This window comes from Mirounga leonina, unplaced genomic scaffold (genome assembly GCF_011800145.1).
Source record: "Mirounga leonina isolate KUSES-001 unplaced genomic scaffold, KU_Mleo_1.0 Mir_175, whole genome shotgun sequence".
Lineage (NCBI taxonomy): Eukaryota > Metazoa > Chordata > Mammalia > Carnivora > Phocidae > Mirounga > Mirounga leonina.
The window spans coordinates 34,097,437-34,109,479 of record NW_023270453.1 but is presented as its reverse complement, the minus strand read 5'-3'; positions in this window follow the sequence as shown (position 1 = coordinate 34,109,479).

Sequence of the window (12,043 nt, the reverse complement as noted above, 5' to 3'; positions counted from 1 at the left end):
TTAAAAATAAATGTTGACCTACTCGAAAGCGTACTTTCCAACCTTGGCTGCAAGTTAGAATCATATGGGAAGCTTTTAAAACTTTTGCTGTCCAGGCTACTCCCCAGACCAATTAAATCTGAATCCCTCATGGGGCGCCTAGGTGGCTTAGCCAGTTAAGTCTGCCTTCAGCTCAGGTCATGATCTCAGGGTCCTGGGATCGAGCCCCGCATCGGGCTCCCTGTTCAGCTGGGAGTCTGCTTCTCCCTCTGCCCCTCCCCACCATTCATGCTCTCACGCTCTCTCTCTCTCTCTCAAATAAATAAATAAAATCTTTAAAAACAAAATCTGAATCCCTCAGTAACATGAGCTTGGTGCCGGTGACAGCAAGAAGTGTGGTTTTTAAAGACCAGCCCTTTAGTGGAGTTCCCAGCAAGCCCAACCTCCAGCCCTTGGAGACAGTCTCTGTGCTCCTTCAGGGCCTTCAAGAAACTCCCTTCTGCTTAAACTAGCTCAAGTGCCTATAGTTGCCCATAATCAAAAACAAGCAACTTAACCCCTCTGAGACTTTTCAGGAAGAATAATTAGCAATATTAGGAATACAACAGAGGTGTCTAGAGCTTGGAAGTTGAGGCTGGACTGCCTGTATTCAAATCCCAGCTCTGTCACTTACACTGTGGCTTTGGACAATTTACATCAGCTTTTTCTGAGTCTCAGTTTCCACGAAGTACAACAAAGATAATATGTACTTTGCCCAGTGTATTGAAGATCAAAAGGGAGAATGTAAATGGTGCTTCGCACATATAAAGCACTTAAAGTTTAGCTATTACTAAATAACTAAACTATTGTTGAGGTTGGCACTGAAAGCTATTCCCTCTCATAAGACCACTACAACCCCAAGCTCCAGGAATGCTAATCTCCTCCATGCTTCTTAGAGGCCAGGCCATTCCTGCCACCGTCCCTCCGCCCTTGTGGCTCCTGCCTGGAAGTGATGAGGGAACAAAAGGCTAGCTGAGGACTAAGCATAAGTTGATACCCTGCAACCCCTCCCCCCACACACTTCTGAGTGGGACATGTGTGATATTCTTCCAGGAAGCTCCCACCTGTCCTGATGTTAATGCCTTGCTAGAGGGAAAAACAACTTTAACAATGGCAAGGCCTCCAGTATCTTGTAGGTCCTCTTTAACATATGAAAATCCTTCTGAAAGTTCCCTTTTCCTTACCTCCCCCAACCCTATAGTATATAATCAGCCACCTCTCACAACCCCAGGGCAGCAGCTCTTTCTGCCCAAGGGTCCTGTCCCCATGCTTTAATAAAACCACCTTTTTTGCACCGAAGAGGTCTCAAGAATTCTTTCTTGGTCAAGAATTCTTTCTTGGTTGTTGGCTCCGGACCTCATCCCACTGAACCTCCCCTATATTCCAAAATCCCATCAGAATGACCGCCCTTTTCATTCCCACCTATCCAAATCTTTCAAAACCTAACTTCTCTCCCTTCTTCATGAAATCCACGCTGTTATTTCCCTTCTCTGAACCTATGTAGCATCTGGCAAGTCCTACTGTATAATTTAGTACTTAATTACGCGTTGCTGTGATAATCTCAGTATTCCATCCTAGATAAGTCCCATCTCCACGGCTACACTGTAGACTTCTCGAGGGCAGGTCCCTTGTCTCATATATGTCTTGGTCAACCCCACTGGGCTGGGCTGGACACTTAGGAGGAAAGAAAAGAAAAATGTGTCATATTGAATTGAGCAATTCAACAGATGCCAAATCAATGTCTCAGGTCACAGGAGCGGGGGAAGGTCAGCGAGGAAGCCAGGAGTGGGTCTCCAGGCAGCCCTGAATTCTACCCAGCGGAATGACTAGGAGGCGGTTTGGTAATTTGCATACAGATGACATTCTACAAAATGCACGTGCCTGCTTTTTCACCACAGAGGCCAATTAAATGCTTTACATTTTAAAAGCAGACTCTTTAAGAAATGCCTGTGAGAACAATTAAGAGCACAAAACACAGTAAATGAAACTGGAAGTTATCAAAAGCTATTGAAAGAAGTTGGAGAAAAATGGCCAGTGGCCAAATGGGAGGAAACAGAGTCCAGTGGAGAGGGTGACAGACTATGGAAGCCAGGAGTCACTGGTCCCAGTCCCTGCAGAGCCTCCCACGGGCCAACTGTAACACAGAGATAATAACAGTGCTAGCCTCATACGGTAGTTGTTAAGACTGAATGTATTATTATATGTAAAGTAATTAAAACAGTGCCTAGCACTTAAGTGCTCAGTAACTGTTGGTTGCAATGATTATGATGATTATTAATATAGTATTATATATGCTCCAAAATAGCAGGGACCTTTTCCACCCTGTTTTCTCAGCACCTCAGCACTTCCAGAACACAGGAGGAAATTCAATAAATGTTTGTTGAGTGATCGAGTTAAATGGCAAGCTTAGCTGGTGACAACTTATGATCTGAAGCAGCCTGCAGACCTACTACCCAACTGCCTTATTAGTGCTCCCTCCTTCCCACAGCGAAGTCTCAGGAGCCCTTTTATAAATTTCAACCGCAGCTTGATAGCCTCAGGGACCCAGTCCTAGCACATCCACTCCGACTCTCCTAGCCAGGGGTCCATCCTTTCCACAGATGATCTGGTTCCTGCCTCTTATCCAGCCCCCTTTGGACCTGCACATTCTGAGCCCTCCCCCAGCTCCAAGCTGGGACTCTAGAATCTTCAGACCTGGGTTTAAATTCCAGTGTTCAGTGTCTTGCTAACCAGTGTCCTTGGGCCATTTATTTCTTGTGTCTGGCCTCAGTCTCCTCATCTGAAAAGTGGACTAACGATACCCACTGATGGATGGAAATGCCCATAACGTGCCCAGCACAGTGTCTGCACACAAAGGGGAATGGCCCAATGTTAATTCCCTCTCAGCCTGCTACTTGCACAATATGGTAGAATCACTAGAGCCCCATAAAAACAACGGGACGAGCGATTCGGCCAGCAAGAGCTTGGTGATTGAAATCACTTGGTGATTGAAATCACGATCATCAAGTCTGTTTCTCCAAAAGAAAGCAAAACTTTGTAATAAAACTGAGTTGTGGTAGGATGCTAGGAAAAGCTATTTGCTGCAGCCTTAACGGGCAAGACAGAAAGGGCACAGACTCAGAGGCCAGGGGACACGTTTATTAGTAGGATTAAAGGCAGGGGGAGCTGCTGGAGAGTCAGGGTGGCTTATCAGCATGAAATAGTGTGTACTCACAGATAAGATCACCCACAGGGCAGCCAAGAGGCCACTTCAGGAATAAAAATTCGTAATGGGCTACTGGTAGAGCAAATACCAGTAGGCGCCCAGAGCACTGGTCCATGATCTTCTGTAAGGATGTCCACATCAGAAGTACCAAGGGAGGTTTCCAAGTACAGAATCCGGACCCCTCCCTAAAGTTTCTAGTTGGGTCAGTGTAAGTGTCTCTGGCAACCTGTTCCCAGTTTTTATAAGAATCAGAGGTGATGATGCTAAGGACACAGCCAAGTTTCAGACTGTCTGAGTTACAATATGAGGATTGTTTTATAATTAGCTCACTAGCAATCCAGACGCCTGGATTTATCCATTCATTTATTTAACAAATATTCATTACATGTTTTTGGTAAGAAAGAAAGAAGAGGAAAAGATGGTTAAGCCCCTCATCAAGCTTACCATTGAAGAGTGGAGACGCTGACCAAAGAGCCCAACAATCGATCGATCATTCATTCACGTAAAAATTAAGTCCCTACCCTGTAGCGGGCTCTGTGCTAAGGAAGCAGGACCTAAAAAAAATGGGAAGCAACGAGAAACTTAAGAGAAAGTAGTATTTTAGATCTCAACTTATTCAAGGGAGACATCACTGCTTTCCTTCTCTTTTTCAGAATTATGTCCTATATTATTCTCTGAGAGGGGAAAGGAGTATTTCCTAAAGTTCAGAGAAAAGATTATGTTTCTAAGAATACAGTCTGCAGGCTTAGGAGACAAGTTTACACAAATGAAATATTGACAGTGTGTGCTCAAATGATACTAATGAGGTAGGAAAAAAAAGAGTGAAGAGAGTAAAAATGAAAAATATTAAGAGCAGCGGTAATAATATTCAACATATTAAGCACTTACTATGTGCCAAGTATTGATCTCAGTGCCAAGCAGACCTAAATAAAAATACACAGCCCTTTCATCTGCTACTGGGGCGAGCAGCAGATACAGTAGATCTTTGGAGAGGTAATTCCACAATGCCATCAGCGGTCTTAAAAAGCATTCCTGTCATTTGACCATGTTCTTTCTTTTCAGAAAGTGCATTCTTTGGAACGATCACAAAGGTTTCATGCACAAAGATGTGCATCACTGGTTTATTACGGCACAAAACCTGGAAACAAACCGAGTGTCCAACAGTAGGAGTTTCCTTAAATTATGCATCTGGTGCATCCACATAACAAAAAAATGAGGCGACTATCTTTGTACTGACATAAAACCCTTGCCAAGATTTATTATTAAGTGAAAAACGCAAGGTGCAGACGTGTGTGGGATCTTTGAAATTTCATGTCATATGCACGTATCAACTTGGCAAAAACAATTTAAAGCAACATGCCAAACTATTATAGAGTGAAATCCAACAGTCTATGCAAGGACAAGAAAAGTTAGGAAAGAATTTGGGGGAAATGTTAACTGATTCTGAGTAGTAGACTGCTGGATTTTTTTCTCCCATTTTCCTATATTTCTAAATTTAGATGTGTGACAAAATGAAATACTTTTGTCATAAAAAAAATTAAAGAGGTCATGGGTCCAGGCTAAGGATTTGCTTAAAACCTTACAATACACATAAGCAGGGACTCATGATCAAGAAACAAACACCAAGGATTAATGGCAGAAAATGTCAAGGATATGGTCAGAAAGGCATAAATCTTAGAATAATATTCCAAAAAAACCAAAAAGCCAAGGGTCTCTCAAAATTGAGTTTTGTCTCTTCAACAAATGGGAAAACTGGACAGAAAACTGCAAAAGAATGAAACTGGACCACTTTCTTATACCATACAAAAAAAAATTTAAATGGATGAAAGAACTACATGTGAGACAGGAAACCATCAAACTCCTAGAGAACATAGGCAGCAATCTCTCTGACATCAGCATAGCAACTTCTTACTAGATATGTCTCTGGAGGCAAGGAATACAGCAGCAAAAATAAACTACTGAGACTACATCAAAATAAAAAGCTTCTATCCAGTGAAGCAATCAACAAAACTAAAAGGCAACCTATAGAATGGGAGAAGATATTTGCAAATGACATATCTGATAAAGGGTTAGTGTTCCAAATCTATAAAGAACTTATTAAACTCAACACCCAAAAAACAAATAATCTGGTTAAGAAATGGGCAGAACACATGAATAGATATTTTTCCAAAGAAGACACCCAGATGGCTAATAGACACATGAAAAGATGCTCAACATGACTCATCATCAAGGAAATACAAATCAAAACAACCATGAGATATCACCTCACACCTGTCAGAATAACTAAAATCAACAACACAAGAAACAACAGGTGTTGGCGAGGATGCGGAGAAAGGGGAGCCTTCTTGTACCGTATCCAGCAATTGCACTACTAGGTATTTACCCAAAGGACACAAAAATACTGATTGGAAGGGGTACGTGCACCCCGATGTTTATAGCACCATTATCAACAATAGCCAAATTATGTAAAGAACTCAAATTTCCATCAACTGATGAATGGAAAAAGAAAAAGAATGGTACACACACACACACACACACACACACAAATGGAATATTACTCAGCCATAAAAAAGCATGAAACCATTTGCAGTGACATGGATGGAGCTAGAGACTATTATGCTAAGCAAAATCAGTCAATCAGAGAAAGACAAATACCACATGATTTCACTCATATGAGGAATTTAAGAAAAACAAAACAAGTGAACAGAGGGGAAAAAACAAAAGAGGGAGGCAAACCATAAAACAGACTCTTTAGAGAACACACTGATGGTTGCTGGAGGGGAGGTGGGTGGGGGAAATGGATGAAATAGGTGACGGGGATTGAGGAGTACACTTGTCATGATGAGCACCAGTGTTGTATGTAAGTATTGAATCACTAAGTTGTACACCTGAAACTAATATCACACTGTATGTTAACTAACTGGAATTTAAATAAAAACTTGAAACTATCAAAAAATTGAGTTTTAAAGGATCATTGAGAGGTTGTTTGGGGGGTGGTTTCTTTTTAAGTGTGTTGGTTACGACTCTTTTTGTTGTAATTGACAGGAACCCCAACTCCAACTGCATGAAGCAAAAGAGGGGATTTATTGGCTTACAGAATTAAAAAGTCCAGAGGAAAAACTGACTTCTGGAATAACTCACTAGCATCTTAACTTACCTTCTCTTAACTCAGTTCTCCACTGTATAGGTTTCAATACCAGGCCCCAGGTAGTGGCCCCTGGAAACCTAGGCTCACTTCACTTTATTACAAGCAGTTCTAGAAGAGCCTCTGCCTCTTTCCCCAGTAGAGGCAAGAACATCTAAGATACACCAACTGGGTGACATGCCATCTCTGGACCAGTCACTCGCATGAAGGGAAAGCGATGTTCTGACTGCCCAGGCCAGGACACATGGCACACCCTGGAGTCCAGGGTGTCCTGAACACCAGCTGAATCTCCTTCTGGAAGAAAAGCAGGTACCAGAAGAAGAAGGAGACTAGGAAGCACAACAATAGCTGACCCCCAGGTAACAGAGAAAAGTGCAAATTCACTCATGACCATCTCTTTGATAATATAAAAAAGAATTAAGAGCAAAAGATGAAAAACACACCACTAAGAGGAATGTGAAATCTGACATAAAGAAGCAGCTAGTAAGAGTGCATTGCTTTAAATGAGCTTAGAGTCCAGAGGAATAAAATCTCATAATTCATGCTTATGTCCACGGAGCTGCCATCAAAGATCTGGGCTCTGACATCTTTGGGAGAAACCGAAAAACTAGGGAGGCCACAAAGGAGACAGAGAGGAGTTGAAAGTTGATAGCCGAGGACCAGAGGCAACCACTGCTTTCTGAAGAAATTATTGAGCAGATCGTAAAATAGCAGAGTTAAGCAGGCTTAGAGAAGAGTTGATTGACAAAACTACCGGAAGCTCACCAAGCGCCAAGTCTGCCAAATGCACTGCGTGGGATCATCAGGTTGAGACCTCTTGGGAAGACCACGTTAAAAACAGCACATGTAGCTTCCAGAAGAGCATTTGGGAATTGGAAACCAAGTTCTAGTGATAAATCTTTGGACAGCAGAAGAAAAAGGAGTGTGACTGAGTAGCTGACCAGCTGGCTGTCTGTACCAGCTGAATGACATCATGGCTGTCCTGAGAATAGCTATCAAGTGTATTGACTATGTGCCAAGATCCAGGCTGTATCACAGCCCCAGCTCATTTAAGCCTCTATGCAACGCAGAAAGTAGGTACTTACTGGTGCCCTTTTACAGATAATAATGCTAAGTCTCCAGGCCAAAAAAAGAGGTCAAACTAGCAAATGATTGAGCAGGCATTGTGACTGCAAAATTTTTCCTAATAAACACTGTCCTCGGCTGATGTGGCATACAGTGAGCGTTCATACTCGTAGCTGTTCTCATGAGTTGTTAGCATGATCCCAAACAAAACACTGCCCTCTTAAGTGTAATAATGTGCCCAGTTTACTCCTCTTCTGGGGGAAACTAGAAATTTAAAGGCCTACCAAGAAAAGACAGCAGCCTCTTTGGGGCAAGAGGTTAACACCTGAGGTTTTGAGAGACAAAACTCTTGGCCACTGGTTTCTGTACTCTGCCTGATATTTTTCTTTCTAGAAAATCTGCTCATTTCTGTTCCTCTTCCTTCTTCCTCATCTCTTGCCTCTCCTTTTTCAGCTACCTGTGCAACTCAAGACTATTTCTTTATCTTATTTGGTGTCTTAATCACCAAAGTAATAGACGCTTATCATCAAACTATCAAACAACAGATAAGTACATAGTAAAAAGTGAATGTCCCCATCCCTTAGGAAACTGCTGGTGACGGTCTGGCACATCACCTTCCACAATATTTACTGTGTACGTATAGGTAAAGCATGTTTAATACAATGTTATATGTGTATATGGAAGCGGTGAGACAGACCAGAATGGCCAGCAGCCTTGAGCAGTCTCTGAAGCATGTACATGGCGTCATCACGGACACCTCTCAGAAACCATGTCCACTGCCCCTTACATTCATTCCTCTACCGGTCAACAAATGTGTGCATGTGTGTGCCAGCGGCCATGTTAGGTGCTCAAAATACAGCTGGGAGCTAGATAGGCACAGGGCCATTCCTGGAGACAAAATCTGGACGGGGGGTCTAACTCAGTTCCAGAAATGCAATTGCCAAACGCCTTCTCTGGGCCAGCCCTTGTAGAGGGTGTGGGATATCACAGTTAAAAACAGACACAGCGGGGCGCCTGGGTGGCTCAGTTGGTTAGGCGACTGCCTTCGGCTCAGGTCATGATCCTGGAGTCCCAGGATCGAGTCCCGCATCGGGCTCCCTGCTCGGCAGGGAGTCTGCTTCTCCCTCTGACCCTCCTCCCTCTCATGCTCTGTCTCTCATTCTCTCTCTCAAATAAATAAATAAAATCTTAAAAAAAAAAAAAAAAAAAAACAGACACAGCCCCTGCTCAGAAGTGCTCATGAAATAGAAGAGACACACCAGAAAATCAGATACTTTATGTTTTCTTTTCATTATATTATTATTCACTAAATTTACTGAGCATTTATTATGTGTCAGGTATTACACTAGCACTTCATGCACATTAACTCATCTAATCCTCAGGTGGACCTTTTGAAGTAGGTACAGTGACTATCCCCATTTCACAGATGTGGACATTGATGCTCAGAGAGGACCAGTGACTTACTTGAGGTCTCACAACTGGTGAGTGACTGGGCTGTGAGTCAAGCCCAGAGCTAGCTGTTTCCCAGACTCCTCTTCTTTCACCCATATTGCTATTCTGTTCCACGGCATTCTCTTTTGCTCCATCATCAACAGATCCCTACAGACCTGACATGACTCTACTATGTTCCAATCAATTTGTGCCTGAGTCTCCAAACTTTAGGGAACAGTCTTGCTTCAACTTTACTGATAGCCACAACAACTAAAATTGTGTCACATACAACAGAGAATATTCCCAGGGTACCCCGTGAGACAGAAATAGGTCTGTTAACAGTCTCGTGTTCTGCATTTAACTTGAAAGGTTAACATTCAGGGTCACATTCCTCCTGAGCTTGAAGACCAGGGGCATCAACGTAATGAGAGGTGCCAGCATGCCATGAGGTCTGGACTAGTGACCTGTGAGCTTCCATTGAGCCCTGAGTTCTTGTGATTTTTTTTTTTTTTTTTTTTTTGAGTTCAGCATGGCAAGAGAACTTAACAAGGATCTTGGTCAAAAGAAGTCTTGATCATTTAATGAAAAAGGCTAACTGGTCAACATCCCACTATCATTTTATTTTCAGAATAACCTAAGTCATAATTCTATCCATTATCTTACCCCCATTATCCTCCTGCCCCTGCCCTGCACCCAATCACTAGCAGCCAGCTCTAGGATACAAATATTCTACAGGGAATCCTGTCCTGCAGGATTCCCTAAACAGTGATGCCTCAACTGCAGAGGTGTCCTTACCTAGCTCTATAAAAAGGTCTTTGTGCGGGCGCCTGGGTGGCTCAGATGGTTAAGTGTCTGCCTTCGGCTCAGGTCATGATCCCAGGGTCCTGGGATCGAGTCCTGCACCGGGCTCTCTGCTCCTTGGGAGCCTACTTCTCCCTCTGCCTCTCTGTCTCTCATGAATAAATAAATAAAAATCTTTAAAAAAAAAAAAAGGTCTTTGTGCTGAGTCAAATGACTGCCAGGTTGTCCCAATAGGACCCCTTCTTTCACCATGCCACCCTTTCCCTAAGCTCCTGTTCTCCATTCAGACAATGTTCTACTGAGCTTCTACTATAGGCTGAGCACCAGACTAGGCTGGGGATAGAAAGATGAGACCCAGGTCCTATAAGATCCATGGCACTCATCATCACTTACACCAAAATAAAAACAGTACTGTGTTTTCCATTTGGTAATAACAAGGGGAAAAAAATGAGATAAAGGGGAAGGTTATTTATTCTCTTTGGAGAGGGTAGGAGATGACAAAGAAGTTTTCATAGATGAGGGTTTTTAAAGGATGAACAGAAGTTTTCCAGGAAGAAGCGGAGGAAACAAAGGCAGGAAATTGTAAAAGGACATGTTTGGTAGGTTAGGGAGTGGGAAGAAGAAAAGAGGATCGCACATAATTCAGGAAAGCTATCGTGTATAACACTGGGGAGCAGAGTGGCGGGAAACGAGCAAGACAAGTTGTGATAGCCCCCCAGCCACTTTGCTTGCTTAGTTTTGTCATATGATTATAGATTTTGAAATAATTTCACGCTAACAGGAAAGCTGTAAGATTCACATAAAGAACTTTCCACCTAGTTCCCCCAAACAGTCAATATTTTACTACACTAGCTACATCGTCTTTTCTATATATACATATTTTTGTGATTTTTTCACTTGAGCGTGAATTGAGGTGATGATATTCCTTTACCCTAAACACTTCAGTGTGTTATTTCCTAAGACCACAGTCACTTTCTTGTAACTATTATATAAAGTCAGGAAATTTATGTTGACTTAATACTATTATCTACTCCTCAAACCTTATTCATATTTCACCAATTTTCCCAGTAATTCCCTTCATAGCAAGCAAAAAAGAGTTAACTGCCCTCTTTTAAATTGGCTTTAAATAAGAACAGTCTTATTTTTTTTAATTGTCTCTCGCTTCCTACCACCGCACTAGAATGTAAGTCCTGCAAGGTCAAGATTTCTGTTGACTTTGTTGACATGGCCCCAACACCCAGAACAGTGCCTGGAATGTGGTAGCTGTCCAATATTCTTTGAATGACTGAATGATGAAACCTGGAGGGATCTCTTCCCAACCTCTGATTCCTTTTATTTTTTTTTTAAACCAAAAATCAATGTGATATTCATGTCAAGAACATTGAGGCTCTGTGTTACTGCTTTCCCTCCTTTAAAGTTATCCTTTGGGGTTCTTTTATCCCCCTGGAGGTATATGGTGCGTATTTCCAGGGAGAGGGCTTGAACTATTCTACCACAGAACAATTAGGGCTTCTCCTAAAGGAAGCCCAAGTCAACTGAATCCCCTTTGGGCTGTCTGTATAGATGCAGAAGTCCTTGAAGTGCAATGCTATCTATCCCTCTGCAAACAGCGTTGGCATCTTTAAATCTAATTGAAAGATTAAAAGAAAACCCCCAACTAGAAGGTCAATTTATAGATTCAACAGTTAAATCAAGCCATATCCTTAAGCACATGGGACACAAACCTTGTATTAAATCAAAGACTTAATCTAAGTTAAGCTACCCTGGCTGGGAAATTGAGCTGGAGATGTGTAATTAACACCAGCCATTCAGCACCAACTGCCCCATCTGACAGTCCACAGCCTGAACAACCTTGCTATAATTTCCAGGGGACTTTGAGGATGCTCACCTTGCAAGTTGCAGAGATGGTGGGCTTGGCTTTGTTCTACCTGACCTCATCTCCTCACCCCTGAGCTCATGACACTCCAGGCCCATGGACTTTCTTGGCTTCTCAAACATGCCAAGGACACTTCAAGGTCATTTGTACCTGCTCTCCAGCCAACTTCTTGTTGGACTTTGCTCAAATGTCGCTTTCTCAGTGAGAACTTCTCTCTTGCCCTATTTAATTTAATTTAAGCACTTCCTGTCCCTGTCACTTGCTATCCCCTTTCCCTGCTTTATCCTTCCCTATGATACATACTACCTGACATACTGAACATTTTACTTATTCATCTACTCTGTCTTCCCCACAGTAGGATGTAAGACCTATGAAGGCAGGGGTTCTGTTTTTTCATTCATTGCTCCCTCCCCAGTCACTTAGAAGTGTCTGGTATATATCAGGGACTCAATACATAATTTTTTAAATGAATTAATTAATTGGTTAGTTATTTGATTAAGTA